The sequence below is a fragment of the Cimex lectularius genome, unplaced genomic scaffold (assembly GCF_000648675.2).
Source record: "Cimex lectularius strain Harlan isolate CLEC.00 unplaced genomic scaffold, Clec_2.1 scaffold463, whole genome shotgun sequence".
In the NCBI taxonomy this organism is placed as follows: domain Eukaryota; kingdom Metazoa; phylum Arthropoda; class Insecta; order Hemiptera; family Cimicidae; genus Cimex; species Cimex lectularius.
In genome coordinates this window covers 1-23,384 of record NW_019394194.1, presented here as the reverse complement: position 1 = coordinate 23,384, position 23,384 = coordinate 1, and positions in this window count along the sequence as shown.

Below are 23,384 nucleotides of genomic sequence, written 5' to 3'. Positions count from 1 at the left end.
TTACCACCTCATTAACTCTCACTCTCTCTCTCTCTTTCTTTCTTTCTCGCGGTACCTCCTTTTTCTTTTTTTTACTCATTTACTTGACTAATATTGATTTATAACATTAATTTTTGTTTCATCTCCGGCTTACTTTTTTCTGATTTTGTGAAAAAAATTTTATTTATAGTTATTTATTTAATTCCTTTCCTTATATATGCCACTCATTCTATCTTACCTCCTCATTAACTCTCGCTCTCTCTCTTTCTCTCTCGCGGTACCTCCTTTTTTTCTTTTCTTTTCTCATTTAGTTGACTAATATTGATTTATAACCTTAATTTTTGTTTCATCTCAGGCCGTTTTTTTTCTATTTGCACCTTTTCTCACACATTTCCAAGTAACCATCACTCTCTCGCTTTCTCTCTCTTTCTATTTCTATCTCTCTGACTCGCTCTCTCTATTTCTATCCCTCTGTCCCATTATGTATCCCTCTCTGTTTCTCTCTCCCTCTCTCGCTCTCTCAAAATCTTAAAACTAAATCCAGACAAATACTCCAGTATTGTAATAGAACACTCACAGTTGCCTTCCAGAATACAAAATAAGATTAATTGTATAAAAATGAAGGTATACAAAAATAAAATTAAACGCTTAAGATAAGCTATTGAAGAAAACTTATCATGAGACAAATACACTCCATAATAAGAAAAATTTAGTCACAACTTCGTAGTTTTAAAAAAGTAATAAGACACACTAATAGAGTCATTAAAATCTTGTTATTCAATGAATTATTACTTACCAAATTATAATACAGTAATGAGTTTTCTTAACTACGAGCTGACTTTGAAACTTCCAAGTGCCCAAAACTCAATACATTTTGATTGATCAATACATAGATACATTCTGAGCCTAAAAAAGATGATAAAGTTTAGAAATGAATTTATAAAATAAAAATTCTGAAAATAAAAGAGCAACAAAATTTAATATTATCTCAATATAAAATAGAATGATTATTCAGAGATGGTGAGATGCGGTCTGGTGTGATGTAGGTTTCAGAAAAACTTTTTCTCTATCGTGCCAACGTTTCAATCTTTATTGAGATCATCTTCTTGGCCTGGGATTCAACATGACACGCAAGAAAGGCACAATTACACAGAAAACAAACACTTTGAGTGAGNAACATACATAATTATTACTAAAAATGTTTGTATCAATACACATACAAATTTCTTTATGTAGACAGGTGATTATAACAGTTTACCAAATTTAATAGAATCTATTATCTGTACTTTTGGTTTAAATAGCGACTATTTAAGTGAAAGAGATAATAATTATTTTTAATACTATCAATTTATCAAAATAGGTTACTTTATTATACCATTATGCAGGGTACGTAACTTGGTACGTTTCTCTACCATTTAGAAGATATTCAACTTATTTCCCAGCTGCCAACGTTTTTCGCTATAAATCTAATCGAAGCTCTTGAACGATTCATTTTTGGGGAAAGTAAAAAAAAAGCATTTAAAAGAGCGGTAAATTTCATTTAAGAAGTAACCCTTCTAGAACATTCAGTTTAATGTTTGGTAAAACCGCAAAACGTAAATCTGTCAAAAAAACTGCTAAATTTAAAATTTGTAAAAACTACATTCACAGACTCGATGGACAAATTCACGGCAGAGCTTGACAAAATTCATATATCAATTTCTTTAACTACATCAAACCAAAATGCTGACATTTCATGCTAAATGGGAAAAATGTGGTGACGGTGAAAAAGGAAGGGGGGGAATCTAGTAATCCAACTTTTAACCTGAGCACTAAATCCCAGGCCCTGAAGATGATCTCAATAAAGATCGAAACGTTGGCACGATAAAGAAAATGTTTTTCTGAAACCTACATCACACCAGACCGCGCATTTCACGATTTCTGAATAATCATCGACTAACGGTCACTAATCACCACTCATAAACTAGAATCTCAATAGAAAAAATTAATTAAAAATTATCTCAAATTAGTTTAAAATAATAATAGAAAAGACTAATGTACTTACACGAAAAATACAGAATGTTAAATCAACTTTAACTCAACTCAATCAAAAACGCTAGACACGAAGCAAGCGCAAATGCCGAAAGCGTACTATAATCCATTTATTGCATTTATTTGCAAAATATGAGACTTTATAGTAATTTACCTGTACACATAAAATTAAATAAAGCGATATCATGTTTCGAAAAGAACTCAATAAATCATAATGTTAAAAGAATAAATAATTAAAAGATTAAATTTTTGATAAAAATTGTATTGTTAGATAAAAATTATTTAATGTTCTAATAATACTTTAACAATACTTAATTAGTTTAAAGAAGTAAATTTTGTGTATCATTTTAAACTGTTGTATTTTTCTGCTGTTTTTGAACATCGTAAAATACTTAAATCAAAGTTTAGTCATTGTAATGTTTTAAATAAAACTTTTGTATGATTGTAATTTTGTAATAATTAGTTTGGTAATATTAATTGTGTTTAGTGATATAAAATAGTGATTAATATATTTTTACGTTAATTGTAAGAGAGGCCGTTTGCGACCTAAATTTGTGAGATTTTTTAAATAAACAAATATTCTCCTTCCCTCCCTCACTCACTCTCTCTCTCTCTCTCTCTCTCTCTCTCTCTCTCTCTCTCTCTCTCTCTCTCTCTCNTCGGTAAACGTAACATTATTATATTGTAAAGTGAGACGACAAAAATATTTTATCATGTTAGGTTATATATATATATATATATATAGAGAGAGAGAGAGAGAGAGAGAGAGAGAGAGAGAGAGAAATATTGTATAGACATAGCTATGTAAATATAATCTTCATTACTTTATTCCATTACTTTTTTTATTGCTAAATGTTTGACTGAAGAGGATAGTATTTTAAAATTATGCACAGCTATCCTGGGTTTTTGGACTCGAACCTTTTTGTTTTAAATTTTATTTAACAACAAAATATTATATGTTATTTTTAATTGGCGCGTGCATTTAAAGTTCAGATATTTGGTTCGGGTGAAATTTCATAGTCGCAAAATGTGTAAAATTTCAGTTTCCGTGTTTGGTAGTGTGCCAGTTGAGGAGTAAAATTTCTTGCCGTCGCCTGACCAGTTCGCAACTGGCCCGGGTGGTTTCTTATCGCAATTCATCTTTAGCTGGAGACAAAACTTTGAGCCAGAACAAAAATATACTGATTATTTAGCATTTAGTTTAATATTAAGGAGCTCAGCTGTTAACAGTTCCAATTCTTTCTGCGTAATTGTCAAAGTACGTTTTAATTATGCTAAATATTATGTGTGTGTGTAGAGATTAGTGACCGTTAATCGATAGTTATTCAGATATCATGAGATGCGGTCGGGTGTGATGTAGGTTTCAGAAAAACATTTTCTTTATCGTGCCAACGTTTCGATCTTTTATTGAGATCATCTTCAGGGCTCAAAGTGTTTGTCTTCTGTGTAATTGTGCCATCCTTGCGTGTCGTGTTGAGAGTGCCCTTGTGTAAAAGGGAAAAAAATTATTGCAGTGTATGATGAAGTTGTTTAAATATATTAATATACTCTACCAGTAGTTTTACTATTTTAGAAAAGTTTAGGCAAAATATTTGATGAAATATTCTAAAATTAGAAGAATGATCGGGGCGTAGGTGGCCGCAAAGGTTTAGGCGTTGACACGGCGCTCATCACTGTAAGGTAAAGGTCCCGGGTTCGAATCCAGCGGCACTGCATTTAAGCAAACCCTCGTAAAAAAATCAAGAAGGTTGTTGAGATCGGATTATATCAGTTTGTTTTACTTTTTTTCAATAATAAAATAAGTAGAACATTTTATTTTGCAATACAGAGATGAATAAAAAATTTTTATCATTCAGGATCTGGATAAAGAAAAAGGACAAAGGAGAACATTATTTTCACATAAAATTGAGCATCCAGCCATAAAGTGAAAAATATCTTCCTTTACCCTTGAGTTTCCTAAAAAGCACCGTTCGTTTCATTAGATTTCCAAAGTAAAAGTGTAGAAATATTTGCCCGCAACGCATTTTTAGGAATCGTAGCTCAAAGAGGCGCAAAAGGTTTGCCTGCTCACCAGAGGATTAAAAAATCAAAGGAATCGTACACATCCTATAAAGGAAAAAACATGTGGACAAGGAGGCTTTCTTTAGGCAATTCTCATGATGAACTTTCTTAGGAGGATTTCAAATAGACCAGTCATTTATATATTTTCTTTTATAAACGTGAGTCAACTCGTCCATTTTGAAAGTCAATAGCCAATCGTGTACTGCTGTAGGTGCAATTGTTGGTTTAAGGAGAGGATTCCAAGTTCACACATCTAAAAACAAATGAGAAATAGAGCTTTAGGGTAAAAGTAAATAGAAGGTCAACCCTAGTCCTAACAACAGCATATATGTCGATGTAGAGTCTAGAAAAGAGAAGAACTTTTTAAATAAAAAAATCTCTGAACTTTTCCTCATATTTCTGAAACGCTCAGAACTGGCAAGCAGAGCAGAAGATGGAGCGACAAACGCTATAAAATACTTTGAACTTTACTGAAAGGTGAGGTCCTGGGACAACGTATTATTTAAAAAAACCTATTTACCGCTAATTTAGCAAATGTTGCTTTATATTGTTTATGATAAGTAAATAACAATTTCGACGTTGACCGTACCTATTTTTTTTAGTTACTTACAAAAACTATTTTTTTACCCTTGTAATTCCAAATCTTTGGCGTAGACTTGCCTACTACTACCTTTCCTAGGAATCCAGATTTACCGTCAAGTTCCATTGGTCACAAAAAGCCACTAAAGCATTTATATTTCTTTGAAGGTTCACAACACTTGTCTGCTAGGATCACTGAACTGTCTGAGTACAAAAGAATTTTAACAAATTTGCCACATTCAATAACAGTTCTTAAATCATCCAGAAACAAAGAAAATAGAGTCGGGCTTAAAAGACACCATTTTTCATATTAGTTTTATTTTAAAACCACTCCAAAATACAATTTTTCTTGCGTACAAGTGATACTGTAATGCTAAACATAGATTTCAGGATATTCAATATTTTGAAATGGAAACCCAGATTTCCAAGCTTCATAATTTGCGAAATCTCTAGAAGGCTGCCTCAAGATGGATTATAAAACAGTATATTTTTCCACCTTTTGAGAAAATTTAAATGGATTATATTTAAGGGCACAAGTAAATTGTCCATTGTCGCAACCCGTCCGGAAACTCAATGTTTAATTAATTTAAGACAATCGACTATTTATAAAAATGTGTGATGATTAGTGACCTTCAGTCTATGATTATTCGGAAATCGTGAAATGCGGTCTGTTCTGATGTAGGTTTCAGAAAAACATTTTCTTTATCGTGCCAACGTTTCGATCTTTATTGAGATCATCTTCAGCGCCTGGGATTTACAAACATTGTTTAAATTTAACAAATACATGTGGGATGTGGGAAAAAGTGAATTTATACAATGCAAAATATTTTTTTTATATTCAATTAAAGTATTTCTACAGTGTTTGTTTTCTGCGTATACGCGTGTAAATGTATTGTATAAATTATATAAATTCACTTTTTTTCTACATCCTACATGTATTTGTTAAATTTAAACAATGTTTGTAAATCCCAGGCCCTGAAGATGGTCTCAATAAAGATCGAAACGTTGGCACGAAAATGAAAATATTTTTCTGAAATCTACTTCACACCAGACGGCATCTCACGATTTCCGAATACTTATAAAAAGCTAGAAGATGATTGGTGTACTTCATTGTTTAATTAATTGTTCAGGAAAAGTTTAAGTATGGTATTTTCTCCAGTAACACGAACAAGAAACGCAAATGGTGCTGATAATCTATTTTAAATTTTACAATAAAAATAATCTATTATAAATTGCAAAACAGCGATTGCTGTTAGACAGTATATTTTGCTTTCAAGGCAATTTTCAACAAGATTTTTATAGTATTCTTTAGTACAAAGAAGGATCGAAAAGGCTGATAAATTTTAAAATTTAAAAGCAAATAATCAGCTTGATACCAGTGAGAAATTTTTCATCACAGTCTATCATTCTTTAATAGATAACCTTGGTAATTTCGCCAATTTTACAGGCAGATTTCACAGGAATGAAGCGTAAATTTAATAATAAACCATTCTCGAACATAATAACCACCGGGGAAAATCGGTTTAGCAATATTATCCGACTAAATTGACCGTTTCCTGCGCGCGGTTGTCCGTATAAAAGTATTCCCCACCAATCTAACCAACGTTACTGGATAGAAATGGAGCCTTTTTTTCCACCATTACAATACAAGGCCTTTTATACCATTGGTGAATAACACTGTTGTTACAAAAAAATACGTTAGGAGGTTATAGCACGATACAGAGCTCTTTCACGACTTCTTGACAAACGTTCAAATTTACCTCTCAATAACAAAAGGCTGCCGTACAACTTAGTCAAACCGATATGGACTTATGGAAGTATGGGGTTCCGACGATTATTCAAACATCCACCGTGTTCAAACTGTCCAATACTTAATTCTACAAAAAATACTAGACGCTCGATTTTATGTATCGAACCAACTACACTTACACACTTAAATATTCCTTTCGTCCAAGAAGAAATCCGTTCACGTTACCGAACATTTCACAAAACGCCCGAGTTTTTGGCATGGAGAATTATTAATTTATAATTATTTTAAGAATAATTATTTACTTTTTATAGTTCTCTGTGCCAAAAACTCGCAATTACAGTTGATAAAATAATTAAAACTCATACATATTTCAAACCTAGATTTGGTATTACCAATTCTTGAATTGTTGAAGAATTCATAACAGAATTAAAGAATATCAATATACCTACGCACATACGCATCATACTTTTTTTCAACGGCCGTGAGCCTTTTTATTGTTTTATTAATGAATGCGTTTGGTTATTTATTTCTCGTTTAAAAATAATGTGCTGAAGCACGGCATAGCCGCCATTCTTTTGTTGTTCTTCTTTTTTTTACTTTTATACAATTGAAATCAAAATCTTTATTTTTAATTCCTTTGCCACTATTCTTAGGACGGGGAAAGATTCACAAGAATCGAGTCTTAATTTTTCAGTCAGTAACACGAGGTAGTTCGTCATACAACAAATTAATTACATCTGTTTATATATGCACCTTTTTTTGGGCATGTTATGTAGATGATATTTGTTATACATATGGTCGGCAACATTAGAAGATCTAACAGAATTCCTCAATCTAAAATAATTTTGTACACAGTAATATAAATTTTACGTTGGAAGTTATTGATGATGGTTCTTAAAACTTTTTAGACCTAAAACTGTCTATATTAAACAACCTAATTGAAATAAACGTATATAGAAAACCCACAACTACAGGCACTATGATACCAGCGGATTCTTCTCACCCATGGATCCAAAACGCTGCTGGTTTCATTTGGCTCATAGACCGTATGTTAAAACTCCCATTAACTAGCAAATTATAAAAAAGAATTACAAACTATTAAAACCTTAGCTAAAAACAATGGATGTCAATAAATATTTAATGATAGGTTGCTAGTTAAAACAATAAAAAAATTAACCTTAAAAGAAGCCACAATAGGACTCAGCCATCCCGCCAAAAATGAATCATTAGGTTTCCGTTGTTTGCCATACATTGGTGACCTATGAGAAAAAGTAGGTAAAATTCTTAAACAGGAAGGTTTTAGAGTAACGTTTTGAGGTACGTGTTAACTTAAAAACATCCTTTCAAAAACCTAAAACAAGGTTGACAACTTAGCTAAAAGCGGGTTTACCAACTTAATTGTAACGATTGTGACATTAAATATAGTTCACTATTTTTCGTGGTCCGCTTGACCAATTAATAGCATTTAATTAATTAAGGTTTTTCGTTGAGATAAAAAGTCAGTGTCACGAGCGGGATTCGAACCCACGTCCTTCGGCTAGATACGCCGCTACTCTACCACTTGAGCTACCGTGACTTCGACCCACTCGGGCACTAACTTCCCATCTCGCCCCCACCTTTTGAATTTTCCCTCCTTTTTGCCATTTTTCAAATGTTGTGTAATCTATTTGATTCTCCGCGACAAATGAAATGGCGGAGAGCTTTAGTCAAGTATTCTTCATTTTAACTCATTAAATTCACTATTTTTCGTTGTCCCCTTGACTAATTAATATCTTTCAATTAATTGAGGTTTTTCGTTGAGATAAAAAAGACACTATTAAATATAGTTGAGAAATTAAAACGAGAGTTAAAGAACACTTGCCTGATTGAAAATTTTCGAAATTTAAGGACCATCTAAATTAAACAAAACCCAATTTAAATTTAAATACAACAGTGTTAATAGTCTCAACAAAGGGAGGGAACTAGTTTGGTTTGAGAAATTTGAAATGAAAAAATGTAAAATTGAACATGAAGAAAAATGCATTAACATTATAATAGATTTTGATTTACCTCCTATTTTAAATATATACCTACATAACATTAGACGTACAAAGTAATCCAATTAATTAATTTAATTTTTATTAATTTTATCATTGCTAATTTATTATTACTGTATCATTTTAATTTTTATTTTTTATTAAATAACAAAAAACACAAATTAATCACTAATTTAAATTATTTCCTTATAGTATTTATTAATATCATATTAAATTGTGATATAATAAATTAATAATTTTTCGCACGCATTTGTCGTCGAGAATCCAATCCGATTACACGACATTTGAAAAATGGCAAAAAAGAGGGAAAATTTAAAAGGTGAGGTGGAGATGGGAAGTTAGTGTCCGAGTGGATCGAAATCACGATAGCTCAAGTGGTAGAGCAGCGGCGTATCAAGCCGAAAGTCGTGGGTTCGAATCCCGCTCGTGTCACTGACTTTTTTATCTCAACTAAAAACATTAATTAATTGTAATGTATTAAAGATTAAGTGAAATAATTTTAGATCATGTGCAAATAGAAATCGTGGGTTCGAATCCCGCTCGTGCCATTGACTTTTTTATCTCAACAAAAACCTTAATTAATTGTAATGTATTAAAGATTAAGTGAAATAATTTTAGATCATGTGCAAATAGAAATCGTGTTATGGAATGATGAATTATAAGGAATATCATTGAAAAAGAGGAGAAACAGAATTGAACCCAAGTATGAACCCTGAGGAATGAACTTCAAATTCAGAATGAACCTAAATCTGTTTGAAGTCGGATTTTTAGAAAGCTCTGAAACCAAAGGAACATAATATCACTAAAGCGAAATTCTTGGATTTCAACCAAAGCTGATTTAGGCCAACTCAGATAATCATCTGAGGATTTTCTAAGAGTTAATTAAAAATATTAAGGGTGGTTTTTGCCTCTCAGTGTAGTATATTCATAACGCCTTTTAAATAACCTTACATTGTTAAATTAAGTTCAAATATTATTTTTTCCCTTTTTATGATAGAACAGCACGAGATTTTTCTAAAGGGTGTAATTTACTTGTACCCATTAATTTCAGAGGTTCTACATTTCACTTTCTCCCCCTGGTTCTTTTTTTTGTGAGTTTTTATTAACATCAAAAGAGATACCATTGTAATAAAAGAATACCCTCCACAGACAGTTTGAAGAAGGCCTTTGTAGAACGAGGCGCACTTGTACCGCGTGCCTTTTGTAAAGGACGTCAGAGAAAAAATACATAAAAGACACCCCCTTATACCAAAGGAACCTCCCCCGGAAGAAGCGTGCCTTGGGATATGATAATACGTGCGATTAAGCCTACGCCTATTGTCCGGGCACACCTTCATATCGGTATATTAAAAAACGAGTCTGTTGTGCCTTTCTTTTCAATTATCTCGTTCATGAATCGTCTTTATACAAAAATAGCTAACAAATGTCATACATACAATTAGACCCTGTAAACTGAAATCAACATATTAACGGGGCGTCGGTGGCCGCAAAGGTTTAGGCGTTGACACGGCGGTCATCACAGTAAGGTAAAGGTCCCGGGTTCGAATCCAGCGGCCGGGCATTCGAACCCAACATGCTTACAAATGGGCTTTTTTTTTTAAAAAACACCGGCATCCCGAGGATTTATACGACCTCTGCTGTTGCGAACCCTCGTAAAAAAATTTATTAAAAAAATAAATAAATACAAAACATATTAACAGCAAATCAATTAACCAATTAACATTTCTACACCATTACCCTGTAAAAAACTATTTAGTGAAAAAAAAACTTTGTTGAACTAAATAAGCACAAACCCGTGGGCAAGACTTGTTAAATATTTATAAAATGTTGCTTATTATAATAAAAAAGCGGACGGAGCAGGTGTAAAATGCCAATAAAATAACTACTGTAAGATTACCATAATCATCATAAATTAGGAAAAAAATTGAGAACCCGCTTATCAAAAATGTATAAATTTAAAATACTGTGAAATTTAAATACATTTCGTCAGTATCTAGTTTGACAATAAGAACTTCTTTAAAATGTTATAAACCGTCTATTAGGTGGCACACATAGACAAGCTTGATTTAGTATAACTGGAGCTGTGAGTTCTACTACCAACTGCGGCTTTGGAGTTGTTAAACCTCCCACCGCTCCGTATTTTAATCCAAGGAGAAGCCAGGGTCACTCCTTATGAGTTTATGAATGGACAACCCTCTGCAATGATAGACCGTGACAACGAATAATAAAAACTGCCGGAGGTGATGCAGACAGATGTCACTCTAGAGATGCTAAACGATGCCACTACTCCAAAATATAACTTCATCAACAAGTACAGGATACTTGTATCATATACCAGAAACGGAAGAATGGGCCAAGGGAATTCTAGTTGATATTGATCGACCTGCGTAGTTTAAATTGATGTATTGGATCTTCTTGAGGTCATTTTACAGGTGAATAAAAAACATCACTATTGAGTTTCACCAAGCTTTCGGCGAATGTTCCGCCATCTTGCGGTCCTAATTTATTAAAAACAAATTTACATTAACAGCGTTACATAAAACATCATATACTCATACATTATAAGAATAAAATTACGTACTTTACCCAGTTTTTTAAGACAATTAAATTTATTGCACATGTTTGTTGTTTTTTTCAAAATGAAGGTGGAAATGAATCTACATACTGAAATAAAAATAAAAATAAAATAGTCTTGCTTAAAATCTAGTGACACTCATCGGTCCATCCTTTGGTCCCACCTCTTTCATAAGTTAATACTCCATCTCAGGTACATGTATTTCTTTATCACAGATACGTTATAAGTATATACAACTTTTAAACTGTTTTTTAACTTAGAATTATATTTTAATTATCTACACTGTACAAGGAACTTGAAGAAAATTGAGACACATCGGACGGTTACAACACGGCATCCCTGTTATCAATCACGGTGGGATTAGTCACACCAACATCACTTTGCGCTTTATTACGATTCATGAACTGTTGTAGGATTCCCGAATATGCCATGACGGAGCCCAGTCGATCCATTTTCAAATTTGTGTTTTTCGTAACCTGAATACAGACTTTTTCGAAAAGCAGTCGTCTCTCCAAGTCCAACTCTCTGCCCAGGATCCTAGGGGAGTCCAACTTGAAGAAATGACCACTTTCTGTCGCATGTGTTGCCAATCCCGTGGTTTTCTTTCTATTTTTACAGTCCAGTTTATGTTGGTTCATTCTTATTTCAATTTTTTGTTTTGTTTGCCCAACATATTGGATATGGCAACCCGCACATGACACCTTGTAAATCACATTTGACTGTGAGCTTATTGGCTCCTTTGCCTTTAGGTTTGAATGTAAACATCTAAGGTTATTTTTAAATTTATACGTGACACCAATTTTTCCCATCTTATCTTTAAACAATTTTTTTAATTTTCGGGGATACATTAGGTACATATGTGATTGATCTAAATGAAATTGGTTTATCACTCCTCTTCATCATGGCATTGGGGGTAATGTTATCCATTAGAGCAGCATTTTGAACACATTTTTCTTTAAAATCATTTATGAGCATATTTATCAGTGCGACCGGGTAGTGGTTTGTTTTTAACATTTTTTGGACATTGGCTACATTTTGTTCCAGATACTTTGAGTCGCTCAAGCCGAAGGCTCGGTTGATCAAATTTCTGGCACAGTTCACCTTTAGAGAGAAAGAATGGGAAGAGTTGAAATGCAGGAACCTATCATTGCTAGTGGGCTTTCTGTACCAACTGGTCGTTAATCTGTAATCACTTCTTTCAATGACCAAATCCAAGTATGGAAGTTTACCATTATTTTCCTCCTCCACTGTAAACTTTAGGGCGCCATGGTAGGAGTTTAGCAGGCTAAGCATTTCTTGAACATCAATTCTTGGTATAATGCTTAAAAGATCATCGACATATTTTAATAATAATTTAACTTCAAACGGCAATTGTAACAGGACCCACTCCAAAAGGTCGGTCATAACCAGGTCGGCCAGGACAGGAGCCACACCATCCTTTTGTTTGGGGGCCAAGGGAACATCTCTGAAGGTTAATTCCTACTGGTATACCGATAACTCAAAAACGGATAAAAGCAGGGGATGTGGAGTCCTCGGTAAGACTCCGAAGACTAAACTCATTTAAAACTTAGGTAAATAGGCGAAAACTGCGAAATTTTAGTAATAATAGCTGGTGTTTTCCAGGAAAGCGGCTTAGGGCCAATACTGTGTGCATACCATAACCAGTGATTTAGAAACTAACAGAAAACCCAATAGCAACTTTTGCGGATGCCACAACAGAAAATAGAATTGAAAGATGTAGAAGAAAACTGCAAAATACGAGCAGCAGGATTGACACAAGGATAGAAGATGAGAAAATTGAAATCGCGACCAGTCTGTACACAGTAATTTTAAAAACAGATAAATCACAGACAAAAAATTGAACCAACAAGTAACACTATGACGTATCTAGGTATGACGCGATTCTAAGCCGAAATGGAGAGCGTAAAATAAAAAAATAAAAAAAGAGTGAGAGTGATGAACTAAAATATAGACAAATGGATTGGCTATTGTGGAAAAGCTTCTAACTAGAAAAAAATCCTTATTTATTGATCCGATCTGTGACAAGATTGTGGGGTTTGCCAAAGTGAATAACACAGCTGTTACATACATTTCTCAGCAGAGAAATTAGGAACACGGTTGGTACTCCCTTAAATATACGGAGTCAGGATATCCTTCGAGACCTAACGATAACGTACATCTTTACCAGGTCACGTGAAACGTCCAAAAGTATCAATGTCGTATCTAAAAACATCCAAATATCGAAACGTGACGGCTACATACTAGAACAATGTGCCTTATGAGGCGACTGTGTCCTGAGAGACAAAACCAAACAAAATTTACTTCCTAGACTTTAATATGGACTAGCATACTTTCAACTACTCACAAAACCAAAAACCTTAAAAAATAAGTATTTAGAACAATTCATCAAACGACCCGCGCCAGATAAAATGAGAGAAAAAATTAACTAAAATATTGTCGATTTTAAAATTTTCAAACAGCAACACACCAACCAAAATATCTTAAGGTCTATTAATTATTGTAATTTATGTAAAAAATAGCACAGCTGAATAACACTGTGAGTTGCTTGCTTAGACGGGTGTCCGTTGTCACTAGATGAACCAGTGACCACTATATAGCTATTGACATTTTTTTTCTTATTAGTTTCTGGAAATGTTTACTGATCATTTTTCTTCACTGTATCCACATCTGTCTCTTTTCCTTTTCTTTTTCTCCATTCATCTCATTATTATGGTTTCATAATTTCGTGCTGAAGTGTCATTGCTTCTTTTTCGTGAGGTTTTGCAATTTGTCTTCATTATGGCATAACACCAGCAAACTATTTCACTGAATTATGGTATGTATGTTTGTATGTAGTATGCAACTCGTTCTCCCACCCTTCTTTCTAATTCTATACCATTCTCTCGCTCACTCTCTCCTTCTCTCTCTCTCTCGCTCACTCTCACCTTGTCTTTCTATCTATCTATCTATCTATCTATCTATCTATCTATCTATCTATCTATCAATTTATCTATCTATCTATCTGTCTATCTGTCTGTCTGTCTATCTATGTATTTAGCACTAGCTCGCTCTCTTTCTCTCTCATTCCATCCCTTTTCTCTCTTTTCTTTTTCTTATATTCTACACCATCTTAACTATGTTTTTGTGCATCTCAAACGTTCTCTGTCTCTCTCTCCCTCTCTCTCTCTCCCTCTCTCTCTCTCCATCTTTCTATCTATTTATCTATCTCTCTATCTATCTATCTGTCTGTCTGTCTGTCTGTCTATCTATCTATCTATCTATCTCTCTGTTTGTCTGTCTGTCCATCTATGTATCTATCTTTCTCCCTATCTATTGATTCATCTATCTATTTATCTAGCACTAGCTCGCTCTCTTTCTCTCTCAATCCGCCCTTTTCTATCTCTTCTTTTTCTTCTATTCTACACCATCTTAACTATGTTTTTTTCCATCTCAAAAGTTCTCTCTCTTCCTCTCTCTCTCTCTCTCCCTCTTTCTCTCTCACTCTCTCTCTCTCTCTCTCTTTCTCTATCTATCTATCAATCAATCTATCTATTAATCAGTCAATCTATATAAATATATATATATATATATATTTATATATATACATCCATCCATCCATCCAACCATCTATCCATATATCTATTTATCTAGCCATCTATCCATCTAGCTAACATTTTATCTATCTGATAGAAATGTCGACAAAAGTCAGAGTCTTTTCTCAGAGCAGAGCATCTGTAATTTAATTATCTGTCCGCAGAAAAGATGGACCAATGGATAGAAAGACCTAGTATAACGACTATTTTGCAATCAAGGCTGATGTTGTAATTACAAGAGGAACGATAAAAAATATAAAGGATATCAATAAAGACTTGATACTTACTGTTGGGATGTCCGCGGAATAAATAGACCACTGATAGAAGCACATAGGACAACTGTGGTCTATTTTCGAACTAAGGCTAGTACTATTAGAGGAACAAAAAAAATATAAAGAATATTTATAAAAATTTGAATCCTATTGGAATTCAGATAGACGAGTGAAACTTCAAATCCAAGTTGAAGTTTATAGAAGTATTTTAGGAAACATCTTATCTAGTTGGTCTAAGCAACTGATCCACCTTGAACCTTCATCGACTTTCGATTCAATTTTCTAAGCCAAATTTTGCCATTTCCAGGATGTAAAGAACGGAGATGCATTCGCCGTTGCCGGACGCCTTCTTGGATCCGCTCCAACAAGGCCCAATTTTGAGCAAACTAGTATAGAACAGGCGGCCAGAAATAGAGCCCGACCCCTGCCAAATATTTCGTTACATTCTTTTAGGAAGTGAGGCGGTTGTCGTTTATAAACAAGTCATCGTGCGGTATTCCGGTTAGTGGCCGGGTACTTATTAAGTCCTTAACGGGCCTATCCTTAACGTCTATCAAACGGGCCAGTTTTGCTCGGAGATGTTGAGTTTCGACAACTGCTTATTATAGCACTCTGAAACAAGGATCATTTTTTTTTATCTCAGTCGGATTCGTTAAAATAACACACGTGTACGGCCCCTTTCCAAAGCTTACAAATTTCATTACGAAACCATCAGATAGATCACGTTCTCGCGAAGAAAAGGGCCCTTTTAATTAAATGCCAAGTGGAGTATAAAAACAAAACAAAAAAAAACCAAATGCGTAATTGGATTTTTAAAACATATCCCTTCAATTAATAACTATTTAACAAAAATTCAAACCTCGAAAAACATGGCAATTATGTAAGATATCACGAACCGTTAAGGCCCGAAGGAGCTTTTTTTTCTCAGTTCAAAAGAATTTTAAGTTGGTACTTTTTATTACACGATTCTCCATCTCAGCCACCGTTTTATAATAATCTCCTTCTCTTTAACGCCACCAATTAAAATTTCTCTTTCAACCCGTGTTTAATTCCTTTACCGCTTGATAAGAGCCACTTTTCATCTTCTGGGATATGGGAATGATCACTTTTCAACATTCTGACTGTTCGTTTTACGCATTAAGAGTTTAATTCAATACAATTTTTAAAAAAGTTTTTATAATAGCCAACTGTTTTTCATGTAAAACTTTAGATTCGACGAAGTGTAAGAAACTATATAGTAAACCCAATACTAAATGTATGGAATACGCCAAAATTAAGCTTACAAAGTAGTAAGATAAAATTTCATCAAAAGACCTGGTCCGCCTGAATTTAATGAAAGATATTTAAATATCTTTATGTGAAATAATCCTAAATATCATTATCTGAATTACTTATCTAGTTACCTGTCTGTTTATATATATATATANCGTAGAAACACAAAATAATTAAAACTATCTTATCGTAAACATAGCGTACATGGCGTTAAAACTAATATTTTAACAATATTTATAATACTGAATAATCTTATATATGTATATATATATATATATATAATATAACTATCTCTAACCCTATCTCCATCTATTTATTTATCTTTCACTCTCTCTCTCCCTATCTCTCTATCTCTCTATCTATCTATCTATCTATCTATCTATCTATCTATCTATCTATCCATCTATCTATCTGTCTGTCTATCTATCTATCTATCTATCTTTCTATCTATCTATCTATCTATCTATCTATCCATCTATCTATCTGTCTGTCTATCTATCTATCTATCTATCTTTCTATCTATCTATGGATTCATCTATCTATTTATCTATAGCTAGCTCGCTCTCTTTCTCTCTCATTCCGCCCCTTTTCTATCTCTTAGTTTTCTTCTAATCTACACCATCTTAACTATGTTTTTGTCCATCTCAAAAGTTCTCTCTCTCTCTCTCTCTCTCTCCCTCTTTTTCATTCTTTCCTTCTAATCTGTTTACTGATCTCTCTTTCCTCCCTTCACTCCTTTCCTCTATTTATTTTTTGCAACTCAAACCTTATTTACCATTACTCATATTCTTACTTGTTTATTATTTCTCTATTTACCTCAGCCTAGCCTCGATTTGGGAGATTCCATAAAATAAAACAATATTTATTCATTCGTTCATTTATTCTCTCTGTCCCTGTTTGTTTCTCTTTCTCTCGCCCTCTCTCTCCCTCTCTCTGTCTCTCGCTCTCTCTCTTTCTCTCTCTCTCTCTCTCTCTCTCTCTCTCTGTCTCTCTCTCTCTATATATATATATATATATATATATATATATATGATTGAAGTAGAATGTATCTGCATCTACGTATATATAATTATCTATCTATCTGTCGATCTAAATGCCTGCTTGCCTTTCGGTCTCTCCAAGGAGAGTTCGTCTACATTTTGTTTTTTGAGCTATGCTGTTAATCATTTATCTGTCGGTATGCCTCTCTGACTAGGTAAAATGCCTCTTGTCAATCCAAATCTACAAAGACAAATCGACGATAATGATTTTTTGAAATGGTGAAAATCTTGCGTCAAGAAAATCTACTCTGCCTATCAAATAGTACGATAGATTATCTTTCACGAGTCTTCATCTGGAAACTAGAAAACACAATATTACTCATATTAACTTAGCAAAGCAACACTATCCTTGAGCAGTTATACAATACATCTTCTGGCAGAATAGTTAAAACAAAAATTTCACATTGGTTAGAGTGTTAAAAGAGCTGTTTAGGATTCACAGACCTTTACTTAGCAAAAAAGGTATCACCTCGAACAAAACAGGCTTGATCAGGCAAACCAGAATTATTTGAGACATCCACGCTAAAAGTTATGAAATCATTAGTTAAAAAATATTTTATTATCAATGTAAACTAATTGATTGAGATTCTTTTTCTTAATTTTGTCAGTATTGTTTATCACTGCTGAATGATGAACTCACGTGGAGCCAAACTTGAAAAGCCCCATGTCTGTTCATTATCATTTAAACGTGCGTTTTTGTTTTGTTGTCTAATACAAAATAACTTTTCTCACTGTAATACGTTAAAAATGAATACCTTGCCATAAGGCGTTGTTGAAAACGGTTCTAATCATGATCATTTTCTTCTTTTTCCAACAAAAGCGACAAACGAACTCGTGCAATTAAACATTCACGGAACGGACAAAACCCACAACACCTCACCAAATTGAATAACGTGCCCGCCCACCGGGGGTAGACGGCATCGTCCATTAATGGAAAATAAGTTCCAAGAGCTTGGCCCAAGACCCTTAATTACCTAAAAGGGAAAAAACGCAATCGCCCCTATAATTAATTCACCGTGCACTGCCCCTTTTTCCTTCCAAGGTTTATTAGTTTTTGTAACAAGTGTCGGCTCTGCAGCACTCACGTGCTGCTTCAATCCCGCTCAGGCAACCTATGAACATCTGTCCAAGAAAATTAATAGATGAAATTGTATGTCATTAAAAGGCCAGTTTTACTTATGGAATTTTTTACTATATTTCATAATATATTTTAAAAAACTATACCTTTAAAAACAATCGTAAAATACAATAAAAAAGAAGAGTAGAATACAAAGTACAGTACAAACTTAACAGGTTGATAGGTGTATAAACATTATTAGGAAAGCCATAGGGCAAAACATCAAATACATAATAAAAATTAATAATATATAATAAATTATTCTGTTTCCACAGATGGGTCGAAATTTGCATTATACGTTTTAGAGGTTTCTCCATTATATTTATTATTCGGAGATCGTGAGATGCTGTCTGGTGTGACGATTTAGAAAAACATTTTCTTTATGGTGCCAACGTTTCGATCTTTATTGAGATCATCTTCAGGGCCTGGGATTTATAAACATTGTTTAAATTAACTCAACTAAGATTTAAACAATGTTTGTAAATCCCAGGCGCTGCAGATGATCTCAATAAAGATCGAAACGTTGGCACGATAAAGAAAATGTTTTTCTGAAACCTACATCTCACCAGACCGCATCTCACGATTTCTGAATAATAATGATAAAATAAATTAATAGATAAATTTTAATCATAATTGCCACTTAAGTGACCGAGAAGAAGGGAAAAAATTGTAAGTGTTGAAATTTAAAAATAATATTGTACTATTTATAATTGTAAAAGTCTGTTCTTAAAGGGGGCAGGCAGTAAAATAAAATAAAAATAAAAATAGTTGACTAGGCCAAAGCAGACAAAAGCATAAATCATATATAAATATAAAGAGAAAATATAAAGTTCTACGTTAAATAAGATGTAGATCTAGTAGCACAACTTCGATTTGCATTTCCTCATGAACGGCCTGAAACCACCGTGGAAAAGGTAGTCAATGAGGTAGTGTCGTTCAAAAGGCGAGCAATTGTGGACCCTGTTGTGTATTCAACTGCCTAGCACTTAGGTCCGGTGAATCCGGTGAAAATCCATTCGGAAAAGTAGAAAACTCAGGGTGCGCTTAGGGACCCTTAACCCGAATGTGGAGAGAATTGTTGGGAACCTTCTAACCGAAGGATAGGAGCTAATTTTCCTTCCAAGCTCGAGTGACTCAAACTTGAAATGGAAGAATAGTCATAATCCGATTCATGACCTTTCCAGACGTCTAATATCGCATTTGCTAGAAAGCACCTGCCTATTCAATCCCTGCATATTCCAAATTCGAGAGAACTAAGGATTGAAATCTAAAGTAAACAGATTATTAAATTCAGCAGTCATTCTCTTAAATCCGAAGTTAGCATTTTTGATAATTGTTTCGGCATGAGCATTACATTTGCAATATGAGCTGAATGTGACTCCTATGTCTTCCACAACATCAACATGCTCAATGCAAATATGTTTGATGGCGTATTGGAAAGAGAAAGAGTTGTGGTGGAACTTAGAGAAATGAATTAATCATTTGCATTTACTTAAGTTAAGGTGAAGATGATTATCTAAAAACCAAACTGCAAAGGAGTATATTTCTTTTTGAAATGCCACTGGGTCGTTAGGGCCAAGAATTGCTTTGAAAATTTTGATGTCATTAGCTAACAGTAAAAACTTAGCAAACTTGCGCACAACATCAGAAAAAATATATGAAAACGTTCGTTAATAGAGAGAGAGTGTGTGTGAGAAACATATTATTGAGAGAGATAGAGACAGAGTGAGAGGGAAAGAATGAGAGAGAGAGAGAGAGAGAGAGAGAGAGAGAGCGAGAGAGTGAGAGTGACTGAGAATTTTGGTGTAGAAAACATAGATAGAAAAAAAAAATTACGAAAAAGGTAGAGAAATAAATAGATAGGGTAAGATAGAGATGGATGTAAGAATATGGATAGATATAACATAAATAGAGATAATAAGAGAGAGCAAAGAGATTACAGTGTCTAGATAAATGCTGGTTGATAGGTACGTAATTATAGAAAACTACAGAATAAAGGAAGTGAGAAAAAGAATGTTTCCAACACGGTGATTTTTAGAAAAATAATCCGTTGTGGTCAAGCAGTGTACAAAAAATCTTAATTAATAGTTTCTTGGTCGAAGTGAACAATTAATTAAATGTTCATCACGAAGGTACTTCCTAATGGCCCAAGGAAAATCGGAGATTATCTAAATTGGGCTATTAACCGATGGGAACTTTTTTCACGAATAAAACCGAAAAATTAATTTAGGTTAAAAAAATCGTTTCTTGAATCGAGGGTGAAATAATTGTAACATTAGATTTATTATTAGAAAAATATTTTAAAAGTTAGTAATTTTCAATGAATCAGGTTATGTTCAAGAGTACCAGCTAGTTAATTCATTTTTAAATTAAATATATTTACTGTTAAATATCTGGTACATTCTTTCCAGAATTTATATGAACGTCGTTCCTTTTGACTACATGCAGAAGTCAACAAAATCAACTGTTAACCCTGGATATTCCAAAAAAAAAAATTGATTAAAGATTTCTTCTTAGATTTTTGAAAAGTTAATTGTTATTTCGCTAATTGTACATGTAAAGAGATAGTTATTTATTGGTCAATAATCCAGACAAAAAGTGCTACTGTCTATTTGAAATGATTACACTATCTGATCAATAATCACAGGTCATTAAGTGGAACAGATAATCCTTTGATTTTCAATTTTAAAACGATAAATCTGTATTGATTATCCGGTAATTATCTCAGGCTAATCTAAGCTCTGTCCACCTACATTTTCTTCGTGATTGGAAGAATAAATTTCGATATTTTAGGATTTATAGGTTGTACGATATTAACGTCAATTAAGCTTAATATACCTGCTTAGGGATATTTTCTCAAATCTATGTTGTTTGAGACTTTTAAAAGATTCATTTTTTATATTAAAATGTACAGTACTAAAAAATATTAATATAATAAAATGACCAAAGTATAAATTAATTTAATTTATTAATTTAAGTATTAATTAATTGCACAAAATTGAAAATAAAATAATTGAAAATCTTAATAAATTTGGCTTTCTGCGATATCCAGTTGTTCTTCTTGGATTTAAAAGTTAAACAGATGAATAAATTTGTACTTTTGTTGTTGCGAGTAGATATTCGTTCAACGAACAAGCTTTTTGTTTAGTGAAAACAAAAAATTTTGAGAATTTTGAGTGGAAAGTATTCTCCCCCTTTTTTTAAAAAAAATACCGTTGAACACAGGGAACAACAGCTGGTTTTCCTCTGATTTTCCCATTCATTTTTCGCTCCGTGACGGCCCATTGTAAAAGAGTCGTAGCTTAGGTCATGTTTTCCAGGCGGTCGCCGTTTTTCCAGTGGGCGGACCTTCTCCGGGGGTTGGCCCTGTAAAAGGTTCCTCCCACCTTCCCCTCCAGAGCTTTTCCCCGCAATTATTATTTATGACCCAACAAAGCTCCCCGTCCCCAAAAAATCCACCCTACCGAAACATCAGTGCCGATGGCCCGAACATTCGACCCCTTGCTCGAACTCGTAACTCATAAAAAAACACAAAATTACAAAACTACAACACTGAAAAGTCCCAAGTGAAACCACGATGTTAAAATGTTGACGATAAAGTGCTTTTTTGTTGGATAATATAACAAAATTACCACCTTCAAGAACATATGTCATTAAATATTCATCATAAAAACATACTATAATTCAATGCAACAGTTCCGCAATACAGAACACGTATTATTGCAAAACCTTACAAAAAAGGAGCTGTGCTAATACTGGAAAAAGAAATAGATAACTATAGAGTAAGAAAAATGTGATAAATAGACATATTTAAAAAATAGAAAGAGAAGGGACAACAAGACATAAAAAGATATTTGGAAAAATAAAAGCATAATAAAGAAGAAAGGTGTAGGTCAAAGATTTAAGCAAGGAGTTGACTCTTTATCCACCTGCACCAAAAGTGAACGATGCGAAAGAGATTCGTTTTTAATGTTTAATAAATAAGTAATAATTAACAGATTTACAAAATAAGAAAGTGACTGACAGACACAGAGAAAAGAAAAGAGAGGGAGAAAGACAGGAAAAAATATATTCGTAAAGACCCTGACTTCTTATTCGCTTGTCCAAACGACTGCGATATGTGACAGAGCTTCCTCATTAACAATACGTTATAAAAGGCATAGATGTTAAAACCAATCTTTCAATTAATTAATGTTTTTAGTTGAGATAAAAAAGTCAGTGACACGAGTGGGATTCGAACCCACGACCTTCGGCTTGATACGCCGCTGCTCTACCACTTGAGCTATCGTGACTTCCCTCCACGCGGACACTAACTTCCCATCTCAAACCCACCTTTTTTTAATTTTCCCTCCTTTTTGCCATTTTTCAAATGTCGTGAAATCTATTTGATTCTCCGCGACAAATGAAATGGCGGAGAGCTTTAGTGGAGTATTCTTCATTTTAACTCATTAAATTCACTACTTTTCGTTGTCTGCTTGACTAATTAATATCTTTCAATTAACTAAGGTTTTTCGTTGAGATAAACAAGTCACTATTAAATATAGTAGAGAAATTAAAACGAGAGTTAAAGAACACTTGCCTGATTGAAAATTTTCGACATTTAAGGACCATCCAAATGAAACAAAACACAATTTAAATTTAAATTTAAATACAACAGTGTTAAATAGTTTTAACAAAGGGAGGGAACTTAGAATGGTTTGAGAAATTTGAAATGAAAAAATCTAAAATTGAACATGAAGATAAATAGATTAACAATATAATAGATTTACCTCCTGTTTTAAATATATACCTACATAACATTAGACGTACAAGGTAATCCAATTAATTAATTTAATTTTTGAATTTTTCCTCCCTTTGCCATTTTTTTTAATCTCAACTAAAAACCTTAATTAATTGAAAGATATTAATTGGTCAAGCGGACCACGAAAACTAGTGAAGTTTAAACTAATAAACAGCTGGATTTAGATTTAATGTCTCTCTCTCACTCTCTCTCTCTTCTGTTTTCTACCTATTTATTTTTTGTATCTTTAATTTTTCTTAATTTTTTAACCTATTTCAAATACACACATTTCTTTCTAA